This window comes from Pollicipes pollicipes, unplaced genomic scaffold (assembly GCF_011947565.3).
Source record: "Pollicipes pollicipes isolate AB1234 unplaced genomic scaffold, Ppol_2.1 Scaffold_6686;HRSCAF=7923_pilon_pilon_pilon, whole genome shotgun sequence".
In the NCBI taxonomy this organism is placed as follows: domain Eukaryota; kingdom Metazoa; phylum Arthropoda; class Thecostraca; order Pollicipedomorpha; family Pollicipedidae; genus Pollicipes; species Pollicipes pollicipes.
Window position 1 is genome coordinate 23099649 of NW_023596921.1, and position 12232 is coordinate 23111880.

Below are 12232 nucleotides of genomic sequence, written 5' to 3' on the forward strand. Positions count from 1 at the left end.
ACATCACGCATGGTACAAACTCCTACTTACCTACATCCTATGCTAACATGAATTGCTTTAAGCATGCTTTTTCTGTGGCTATATGAAGTGAACAGCAACAATATGCATATATATATATATATATATATATATATATATATATATATATATATATATATATATATATATATATATATGTGTGTGTGTGTGTGTGTGTGTGTGTGTGTGTGTGTGTGTGTGTGTGTGTGTGTGTGTGTGTGTGTGTCAGTCATCGCAACAAGTCAAACAGAATCGGATCTTTGGTTTTGCAAGTCGCCTGAGTTATGAGCCAACTGCTACGACGCAAGCGATGAGTGTGAACTGGGATGAGTTTTAAAACATAGAATCAGATTTGCTCTCAGCCATGAGCTGAATCCTTTCTCAACATCTGTAAGCCGGTCCTGAGCCGGCTAAAAAAGTCGAACACAAGTCTGATGTGTACCACACATAAGTTATAGCTAAGTGGTCGGTTTTGTCTTCCGATCGATGCAAACGTTGAACTGATTCCACGCAGAAGGTGACATTTCATAAGGGTCGTAGCACATGTTCCAAGCGTCTGCTGAGTTTAAATCTAAGCTTTGCAGGAAGGCGTTCCGCGCAAATTTACGTGCATATCAACAGGAGCATATCACCTTGCAAAAATTTGCCAGATGGCGTTTGCTTTTCGTAGCGCTGAGCGATAATCTAGCCTCATCGTTTTGAATTGGATGGTCAGGTCGGGCGAGTTCGAGCTGGGCAAACTGTGCGAAATGGAGAAACTGCTGGGGGATAGCGTTTGACGTGTTGAGATAACGCGACAACAAGGATCGCTTCCGTATGGCTTTGGTGCAGTTTCACGGGGGCTGTCCAAATTTGCTGTTCTTGTTGCGCCGTGCTAATTGGCAAATGACGATGGAGGCCGTCTTACTGAGATACAGATCATTTTCTGACAATGGATGGAGGCCTCATTATGTTCTCAGTGGTTTGACTCCCTGTCCTGTTTTGACATGTCACATTTCACAGCCACTGAGAGCAGGTGCAGACGCGTGTACAGGATGACAAGAGGTCTTTTTTGTTCAGCTTTTGCCACTCTGACAGGTGACGACAGTTTCTTGCATATTTAGTTGCTGAGATAAGAGGAGAAGACAATATACACAACTTTTACCACGTGACGTAAGTCTACCGGTAAAAAGTCACATGTCCTACCTTTATTGACACTTCCACTGTAATTTTACGAGAGCCACCAAACGCCCATTTTGCGTTAGAAAAATCAAATCATGTGGGAAGGCAAAAATGTGTGGAACCGCATGAAGCTCAGCTATTCTTCCCAGAACTCGAAGTCACCAGGTTCATTGCTTTCATGTTAACCCTATAAGGGGAATATTTCCCGTGGAGGTGGATATAGCGGCTATTTCCAAGCCTATGAGATGGAAGAAGATGGAGACCAGCATTAAACAAGCGCTATGCGCTAGATTCTCCCGTGCATTCGACAGATGCATGCATTGAACGGCGTGCTTTAATCCACAAGCGCCTGTTGTGAATGGGGGGGAGGGGGAGGGGGGTTGATAGGATATGGAGAGCACACGTTGTTGATGCAAACACCAGTGTGTAGCACACCTCGATTGCCCTCTCTGTGTACATCCAAAAACTGCTCATATTTGTTCTTCGCGAGTCTGCCAGCGGACCAGTTTGTGCTTCCTTTGCCAACCGCTAGATGGTGCTGCCCGTCTCCATCAGCACCCGCCCTCACCAGTGCTGGCTGTGCCGCCGCCCTGCATGGCCACGCGCCGCGGGTGACGAGTTCACGGCTCCTCGGTCCTGACCCCTGGCGGACAGCGCCAGCGCCCTCTGCCCGTCTCCCAAGGTCCCCTCGCACCCGCCCTCAGCCGTCGGTCACGTCCGAGCGTCAGGCAGCGGGCCTACACGGCGCGCCCCGCGGTGAGGGCCGGCCAACATGAGGCGCGGCTTGAGCGCAGTCACGCTCGGTGGAGGCGAGGCGCGCCGGTTGTGGTCGGTCGGATGGCACGTTGGACAGGTCGCATGCCGGATCGTGGGGGAGTTAGCTTGGCAAAGAAGAATCGTTGCATAAGAGACGCTCTGAGAAGGAGTCTGGTCCGCTTGAGCATGAGAGAAAGGCGGATGCTCTTGAAGGGAGTGTGCCTCATCTGTGTGGGATTTTGGACTGAAATAGCCATCTTGATGACCATCCGGTGCAGTTTACAGCCCAGCCCTTCTTAAGACCCAAAACGGCTAAAGCTCTAGTTTCCGAACTGCGCGCCCGAGAGATGTACAGACTATTTCGTACATTCTATTTCAAAGTTATCCAGGCATTCATGGTGACATAATAACGTCATACACATCCTGCCACGATAATGAATATGCGACGATCAAGGCCTAGGAAAGCATAATTGTCGAGTCGTTTATATCTGGCGTTTCTGACCACAATTTCCAAATATGTCAACCATCAATTGGCTCTCAGCTAATTATGCGCGTCATGATGAACACTGGTCAACATTGTTCGAGTCCAAGTGATGTAAAAAGAAAATATCGGTTCGGTGGTCAGCAGCCTTTTCTCAAGCCCATCTATGGAGGGTACGTGTTTTACGTGAAAGCTTGACATGCGATCTTTGATATTTTCGTCGGGCTATTGCCGAAATTGCCGAAATGATTTTCTAAAACATTAAGTGGGTCGGAATCAGATCTCAGACAAAAGGGCAAATATTGAAATCATAGATGGTTTGACTCATATAGACATACAAATAACAACACAAGTTCTTGTTGTAACAACCTGTTTGAGCCGTAAATTAAACCCTCAACACAACACTGGCCTTACTCAAGGTTGTTTTGCTGCTGGGAGTACTGCATCCGTGGAAAAACAGCAGAGCACAAAGATAATTCCGAGTAATCTGAACATTTCACACATTTTCCTTTTCGGGCTGACATCCACTGCACGTAAGCTTCGTAATTCAGCATTGTAGCAAATACGAACGATCCAGGCACTCTTCAGACCGCGAGGCACCCGATCATCCTTCTAGTGGCGCTGATCGCGCCCACAGGCGCCCAATCGCCAAGGTCGCCAACATCCCTCCACTCGCCGTCCGGTGCGCCACCGTCGGGCGGTGAGCGCAGTGCACACAGTCACGCTCTGGCCACCCCCGCAACCCCCCCCCCCCCCGGCACTACGCGCGCATCGCGCCTGTAGAAAAGCCTCCCCTGATTGGGCCACACCCATGCTCCGTCTGGCTCGAGGCACGTGCCCGGATCGCCTCGATGCGGGTGCCAACAGATACAAACGGTCACGGCGTTCTGGCCTTTGGAATATGGGATGAGGCATATCGCACATTGACTTGTGTGTGCATGTCGCATAAGCTGAATATCTGGTAAATCGTTTGGAAGAGATTCAGAAGCTAACTCAGATATCTTGGGTTGGGATTGAAATCATTCCAAATTGCGCTGCGCAGCTCGGCGACTCAGGCGAAATAAAAAACAAAACAAAAAAGCCGTGTAATAGAGCTCGAATGGACTGGGCTTAAGCGAGATAAAAAAAGAACTTCGGCTGGATTCGGTGGACAGCTGATAAGTCGAAATTCATGACCTGTTAATCAGTTGTCTTCATTTCCCACGTCAACGTGACCACGTGGTCAGCCTAAGCCCTGAGGATCCGTCTCTCAACGAATCGCCGATTTTGCGAATGGCCTCGCATTAAGATCATCGTCCGTCAGATGACATCACGGGCCTGCTGGGATGGCCGGAGGTGTGCAGCTGGCGGTTGCGCGAATGGAGAGAGTGCAAAACGCCTTGCAGAATCCATCGGCAGGTGCCCTCTTTCGTGGTTCCAAGAACGTCTGATTTATTGGTGGTTTGCTGGATATCTGTGCGGGCCATGAGGAGAGCCTGGTTTGTTTTTCTCCTCCGTATTCCTCTCTTCTGTGCCTTTTTACTCTTTTATTTACCGACATGGATTTCATCCTCCAGTTCCATGTGCAAGGAGATCTTCAGCACAAAACTCCTGGTCACTTAACCGCACACTAGCACTTATTCACATTATTTGGTCGTTTTTATATCTCCCTTTTACGGTGTATGACAGGACAGCGGATCATTTGGTGTGACCCGCGATGCGTGTCGTCGGGTAAAATGGAGCGATTATTTGGTGTGACCTGCGATGCGTGACGGCGGGTAAAATGGGAGGGGACTATTGTTGCGTTGACTTGTCTGACGTCATTGGGGTTGAAAAGCCTCCCATGTTGCGTGATATTTGCCATTAAGGTTTCAATGGTATCGCCTTAAAGGACTAAACTTGATCACGGATATCTAAGTTTGCTCATGCTTGATCTGACCGAGAAAATGTTAATTTTAATTCAAATTAAAACAAAAAATAAAAAATTAGGATCATGTGGTGCGTGTTTGTGTGTTTGGCTAGGTGTTTTGTTTGTGTGTATCGTATACTTATTCTTCTTAAAACTGGACTGCTTCCGTAATTGGGCTTTTGCCTGTGGAATGCTTATGTTCTAAATAAACACATAAACAAAACAGCCAGCAGCATAGTAATGCAGTTCAGACCGATAGCGGTGTGAAAAATAGTTCAAAACGTTTTGGAAAGTATTTCCTGCGAAATCTAACCGCAATCTAACATTTTTTAGCAAAACGTCGACGGGATGACTTCGAGAGAGAGGTCATAAATCACATGTCGTCAAGGTCAGAATCCTCAGATTTTCAAAACATATGTAGAAATGAGGTGAAGGCAGCGAGCCAAAATCAACCTTGGCTTGGACGACTTCTAAGACCTCCCTCTTAGCACAAGAATTAAGCAAAACGCACCATATGAGTTCTGTGCGAACACCATATGAGTTCTGTCATTCAAAAAGCTATCAAAGCATAGCCGTTTATTTGGGCTTCCTCGTCTTAATGTACCACGTACGGTGTAACACTAAAGGCTCCACGAAACACATGCCACTAAACCGGAAGATAACGATCACCCGTGACCTAGTGCAACCTAATGTTGCCTGCCGATCGATGGCCTGATGTCGCCTGACGACCGATGACCTGATGTCACCTGACGACCGATGACCTGATGTCACCTGACGACCGATGACCTGATGTCACCTGACGACCGATGACCTGATGTCACCTGACGACCGATGACCTGATGTCACCTGACGACCGATGACCTGATGTCACCTGACGACCGATGACCTGATGTCACCTGACGACCGATGACCTGATGTCACCTGACGACCGATGACCTGATGTCACCTGACGACCGATGACCTGATGTCACCTGACGACCGATGACCTGATGTCACCTGACGACCGATGGCCTGATGTCACCTGACGACCGATGACCTGAGTCACCTGATGACGATGACCTGATGTCACCTGACGACCGATGACCTGATGTCACCTGACGACCGATGACCTGATGTCACCTGACGACCGATGGCCTGATGTCACCTGACGACCGATGGCCTGATGTCACCTGACGACCGATGACCTGATGTCACCTGACGACCGATGACCTGATGTCACCTGACGACCGATGGCCTGATGTCACCTGACGACCGATGACCTGATGTCACCTGACGACCGATGGACCTGATGTCACCTGACGACCGATGACCTGATGTCACCTGACGACCGATGCCTGATGTCACCTGACGACCGATGGACCTGATGTCACCTGACGACCGATGACCTGATGTCACCTGACGACCGATGACCTGATGTCACCTGACGACCGATGGCCTGATGCCGCCTGACGACCGATGACCTGATGTCACCTGACGACCGAAGAAATGGCGTCGCCTGACGACCCATGACCTGATCATAATGTTAGAAGGCTACTTTCTGCGGACATCAGGCATCACGAACATGACACGAGAACGTTCTGATTCACATTTTCACGACACGCAATTCACCCCACTGCGCTAAGGCTGGTCCGAAGCACTAGCGGCTAAGCCGAAAGGTTGCGATGACCCGTTCACCGAGTACGGCGATGGAAAGAAACTTGCTGGTGGGTATCAGTATCTATCGCAACGAACACATAACTATTCTTAAATATGTGTTGCCTTAGCTTTTCTCGAGCCAAATCTCAAGACATCGCCTGTGTGTTCAGTCCCGGCCGAAGAATACGCATATTCAACAGTTCTGAGATCTAAAGATCCGCGTTGTTTGAACCTTTCGCTAAAATTTCCACCTAGAAGCTGAACGTTGTTACTTTTTGCGCCTTTACCGCGTGCCGCCGCGCCGTGTGCTGGGCCCTAGCGTTGTGTTCACTCTCGATAAACGCGCATCTTCAAGGTGTTCAATACGCCGGTTCCGAATGGTCCGTTTCGTTTCTCCTATGTACAATAGCCCTGGGTAAGAGGCTACAAATTATTTATAATGCTAAGCTGTTCCGTGTGCACATTACTTTCAGCCCATCAGTACATGTGCGGTAAAACTGCGCATGTGCTAATCGAATGAGGGGGGGGGGGGGGGGGGCAATTGACAATGACAATTGATATCGATAACAACGTCTGACTTAACGATGATGACATGACATTTACACGTCAAATCAAGTCGTAAGGGACAATTATATAACTCATGGACTCCTGATGTCATCCTGAGAGCTGGTCATGGTACAACAATCCACGAAGCGATGTTGAGTGACTATCGAATAAATTATGTCAGGTTGGCGACAGTGGATATCGACAGGTGTGAACTGCAGTATGTCATGCCAGGTGAAAGGTGAAAGAGCTATCTTGGTATTTGGCCGTCCAACTGAATAAACAACTGAACAAGCAGCAGAAATGGCAAGAGCTGCTTCATAAATGGTTCACAACGCTGTAAGGCACGTGCAATTCAGCATCTGGGCCGATGGGATGAACTCACCGTTAGGTTTCTTTTCAAAACTCGGTCATCACCACCCCAATGTGTCTTTCATTCTGGAACACACCACACAAAATATGCCAGTTCCGTTCCACGACACTGTTTAGGGTTCAATAAGATGAAAACTACACTACGAAACTGTACCTACCTGCACTTGGGACCGACCCCACCATATTCCTTTACATGTCGGTACATCCCATGGCTGCTATGAAAACGGTCTTGATATCCCAGACAGGGAGATACGGTTCGTGTATCTTCTGATTATCGGTCGTGTGAACGTAGTTCAGCTAAATTCTTCTCTCTCGCCTGAGCACGGATAGCCCAGGCGCTGAGGAATATCTGCCGATTGCGCTGCACGCTTTCGAATTAGCACTAGATCCAGTTTCGTGGAGAAGTGGTGACAAGGTAGCGAACACACCGTGCATGTGAGTGAGACTTTCATGTATTGATGATGAGTTGTGCAGACAGAAAATACCGCATTACGATCGGGTGGACTGTACGGTTCAAGGTCATCGTGAAAGTGATTCCAGTTTAACACGCGCTCGAGTGGGAGTCCATTTCACCCCTCCTCCCGCAAAAGAGTTTTCCGTAATGGTTTCCGAACGGCGCGGCGTAGCCGCGCCAAATTTTGCACAGCTGTGGACAATCGAATACAGGATCGTTTGGTATCAAAAACTTAAATGTACCTTGTAAGGCCGCTGAACCATCGCAAATCAAAGTCAGGCCACGGATTTAGCGAAGACAAAGCCTAGGGATCATTTAATCTTATGCAACAACATAATGTTAGACAAGGCCATACATCTCTAAGATACTTTCCCAGGCAGCACAGAAATGGCATGAACAAATTCCTTGACCCAGGGTCAGGTACGAAGGTCAGACCACGGTCAAAACCAACCTGTTTTATTACTCTATAACTTACTGCACAGGGTATTTTCTAGTTCTCATTCCGAGTTTATTGCTGACAGGAACCTTATCATGTATCCTCCATGGTCTTTTTGAAGGTCATAATAGGTCACTGACATAAAATGACCCAGGTCAACATTTTTTTTTTTAGGAACACACTGTCTGGCGTAACGTTTGTCGCTCACTCAAGTGCAAAGCTCAAAGCAGCCTTGTACGATTTAGTCACCATGGCCTTCGAAAGGTTAAGGACACCGAACTTAAGTAAGTGTGTAAACTTTTTCTTGGAACAAATATCTAGATTTTGGGGCACTTTGGAGACCAACCTTGACTTTGACCTTGTTTGACCTTCTTTGACCTGGAGGTCATGACCTATAAACCTCAAAATTTGACTTAAGTGAGTACACGTACGAGCCAATCCACACCGTGAATTTGGTGTCTCTAGCTGTTTAGTTTCTGAAATATTGGGGGGGGGGGCGCAAATTGATCCCTACCGATGGTACTTAGGAGTAGTATCATTCATCGGATGTTAAGATGCGTGCGCTAGAATGGTTCACCAATGTGACCATATTTTAAGAGTAGTGTGTGCACAAATTCAGATAGTTTTCTGATTACATGTGTGCTTTTAAGTGCCATTCCTTAGAATCTGCTCTCTAATAACAACGAGCACAGTTACGGTCATGAATGGCTCCTAGACTGTGCGGAGTCACTTGGTATTGTAAGTGCCACTTGGTATTGTAAAAGGTCCATTTTTGTCGGCGTATTAGCTCCTACCTCCTAATTCCTCAAAGCCAGGAGTTTGGGCTCTTTCTTCCGCATGCGACGTATAGGCTTTCCAATGGTGACTTCCGGTTTTCGTCTGCGGAGCACCCACGCTTTGCTTCCCCGGCTTTTGTCACAGCTGGAACGCAATAGCTAGAAATTCAGCAGACAGGCCACTATCATACACACTAAGCTTACCAAGCAGTGATGTCGTTGGTAGGCCGCACGCGCAGCCCGTGACTCCCAGTGCGTGCATCGCCGGACAAGCTCAGCTGGCTTCAAGCGAACATCGGTTAAACATTCACCATTACCGGCGACCCTTTGTCTCCCAATGCAGCGAGCGGCTCGGCCTGACGATTGCTATTGAATAATGCAATAGGTGATACCGTGTTTTCGCCGAACCGGACTGGGCTCAGAGGAGTGTAAGTCACCCGAGACACGTGCTGCGTGCACACCACCCCGCTGGCCGTCAAGGTAGGCACGCGAGTGACAGTGGAAAGGATAATGCAAATTTTGCGCAGCTTTCGTTGCCGTTGACGGCAGGGCGGGGCCGCCAAAGACCTGTTATCACGAACCCCCGGTCAAGGATAGCCAGTGCTGCATTTTTCTTCATAATGCAGATTTCGCTGAGCACCTGTTAATCACTCGGCGACAGTCTATCATGACAACTAGTCTGTCTTAGGTGTGAGCGACCATCATCTGGTCTCCGCCGCCAATGTGCCCAGAACTGCGCTTTCAAAACATGGTTTTCAAAACTAAATCATGAATAATTTATGACCGTGCGTATATTTCATTGTCATCTGAAAATTAAGCCACTGGTTACCATCCTATCGAATTGGATGTTATAGTTCTAAGTTGTATAAGCGCCGAAAAACAGAAAACACTGATTTGCGGAGCAGTGTGCAGTGCAGTCCAGGCCGTCTAGACAAAAGCATCTGCAAAAATGAGAAAACCCGTCTTGTCTCTAGCGCATGTATTTAAAATGGCATAGGACGCGTCTGTCCAGGCCCCATGGCCTGTACCTTTCTCGGGAAACGTCGAGGGAATTTTGCCACTAAAACCGCAATGGAAGCAACAGCACAGGTTCCCACGTCCGGCTAAGGGGAAGGGGAGTTTACCTCCCCTTTAAGTTTCAAGCACAGCTAAAAAAACAAGCGCTTGCAGCGACACCAAATTTCCAGTACCCAAACTTTACAATACATATCGGAACAGAATGATCAAAAAGCGTCCCAGTATTTGCATTGTTCTGCACTCATTAACGTAGAAAAGCTGCACTTTGGAGTCACGTCTTTAACACCGTCTATCACAAATATAGCTGGACTGCCTCAATATGCTCAATATGCAATATGTGTGTGGGGGGGGGGGGGGGGGGGGCGCGCGCGCGCGTGGAAGCCGCCGGTGTCAACATTTACGCATTTTGTGTCACGCCATATCGTAATATGCGCCAATAAAATCAAATACTTACGTTACATGCCTTGAACAGATTAATGGATAGCCGTGCGCAAACTCATCCAGGAGATAATGAGACAGTGAGCGACTACAATTGTGCATGGTCTTAATATTTCCGGGTTTGAAACGAGTCGGATCACAATTGTCCTTTGTCGTCCTTAACCTTATCAAGCCGGGTCACGGTCAAGTGCTTCCGTCGTAACGTTTCAAGCATTCAACCCCTGTAGAAAGGGCTAATAACCAATGTCACGGAACACTTGAGATCTTATGGCGCCGCACAAGTACGTGCTGTGAATTCATTTGACAGATTTAGTGCTGCAACCTTACCATCTTCCCAAAAGCTCACAGTCGATAACGATACGAGCAGCGCGAGCAAGACGGGAAAACCTTGAGCGCCCGGGGACCTCGGGAAAGCCCGACGGCGTGGGCTGGAGGCGCCGGGCGCGGGAGGGGAGGGGGGCGGTGCCGGCACGTCAAGAGGGGCGGCGGCGGCGCGGCAACGGCAGTCGCCTCTCGCCAGCGCCGCCATGAGGACCGCTCCCGCGCTGTGTGTGCTGCTGTGTGCTGCGCTGGCCGGCGGCGCACCCAACCTGTTGCCGGGAGACCCGCGGCTGTCCGACCCCAGCCACCATCACCACGACCACCACGACCACGGTCACGGAGATCACGCCGCGCATGATCACGCTGATCACCACGGACACCATGGTGCAGGACACGACGCTGCTGCCGCCCAGGGCGTGCCAGACCTTAAGATAGCTAACGGCGTAGGGTCTGGCAATCCGCCCCTCAGCGCCACCCAGGGCGTGCCGGACCTGCAATTCACGTCTGACGGCGGTGCGTACGGCGTGGGCACGCCGGTGGTGGCGCCGCCTGCGCGGCAGTCGTCTCCGGTGAGCGTCGGGCCACCGACGCGGGTCTTCAGCGGCCGGCCCTCCGGCGGCCGGCCCGCCAACCCCTTCCTCACGGGCGCCATCAACCCTCCGTCGTCGAGCTTGTTCCAGGTGCCGGTGAAGCCGGTGCTGCCGGTGGCGCAGCGGCCCACGCCGGAGCCCATCCTCGAGGTGAATACCAACCCGCTGGGTGGCCCGGCTGGGCCCAAGGGCCCGGTTCGCGCCAGCTGCCCGGGGCCGGCCAGCGCGCTGCCCTGCGTGCGCGAAGCTGAGTGCGACCCCTACACAGGCTTCCTCAAGAGTGACGGCTATAAGCTGCCGTACCCCATCACCAAGGACACGCCGACGGTGGCTATCGGCCAGTGCAAGCTGCCGGCCGGCCGCATCGGCGTCTGCTGCAAGCGCCTCCCGAAGCCGAAGCCCACCGTGCCGACCACGTCGCTGCCGCTGGGTGTTGACTACGGCCAGGGCCTGGCCGACATCAAGCCCAAGCCCACGCCAAGCAAGCCCAACCCCTTCCTGCCCAATTACAACCCGAGCAGCTAAGCCGGCTAGGGGTCGGTCGGCACAGTCGTTTCCGGGTTGGCAGCTGGCGGGTGTCGAGGTCACGACTGGAGCGGATCGGCGCGTTGGCACGTTTCATCGTGAGCTTAGCGTCGAAAAGTCTTGAAGCTCTCGTCACATGGGCCGAGTCGTTATCAAACTCGTAGTTTGCCGCACGGAAATCAGGTTTCTGTTGTTCTTTCTGTGATGCTGGGTGTGTTTATGGGGAACTGACTTTGTCAAGTTCAAAAACGTGTCTTGTGGAATGTAGGTTCTTTGTCCTCAAGAGATCGCAAAGCCGTCTATAGCTTCGACCAGTTGTGCCTTTGTTAACAGGAAAACGCCGGTGGGCGAGATTACGAATGAAACAGTACAGGGCGATGCTAAGATATGTGGCGTCGTCAATAAATCATACATCGTTGAATGCTCGAGTTTTGAATTATTATAAACATATCGCACTGAAGATTTTCCTGACATGAAAACACTCGGCTGTTCAGTGCGGGTAAGCTGATAGAGCATGGCAATTTACATGTTCAACACACACACACACATAATATATATATATATATATATATATATATATATATATATATATATATATATATATATATATATATATATATATATATATACAGTTTTCTCAATACAAAGACAGAAACATGCATTAGCCGGAATATTCCTGACTGTGGAGCTCTCCATCGCATGTGGCTCATCTAAAGAGTTCGCCGGCCGATAGTATATCTTGTAGGACAATTTACAACGTTTGTGGCCGGAGCCTGAATCCTCAAAATATTGCAGCAACTGTTGAAATCGGACCGTTGATC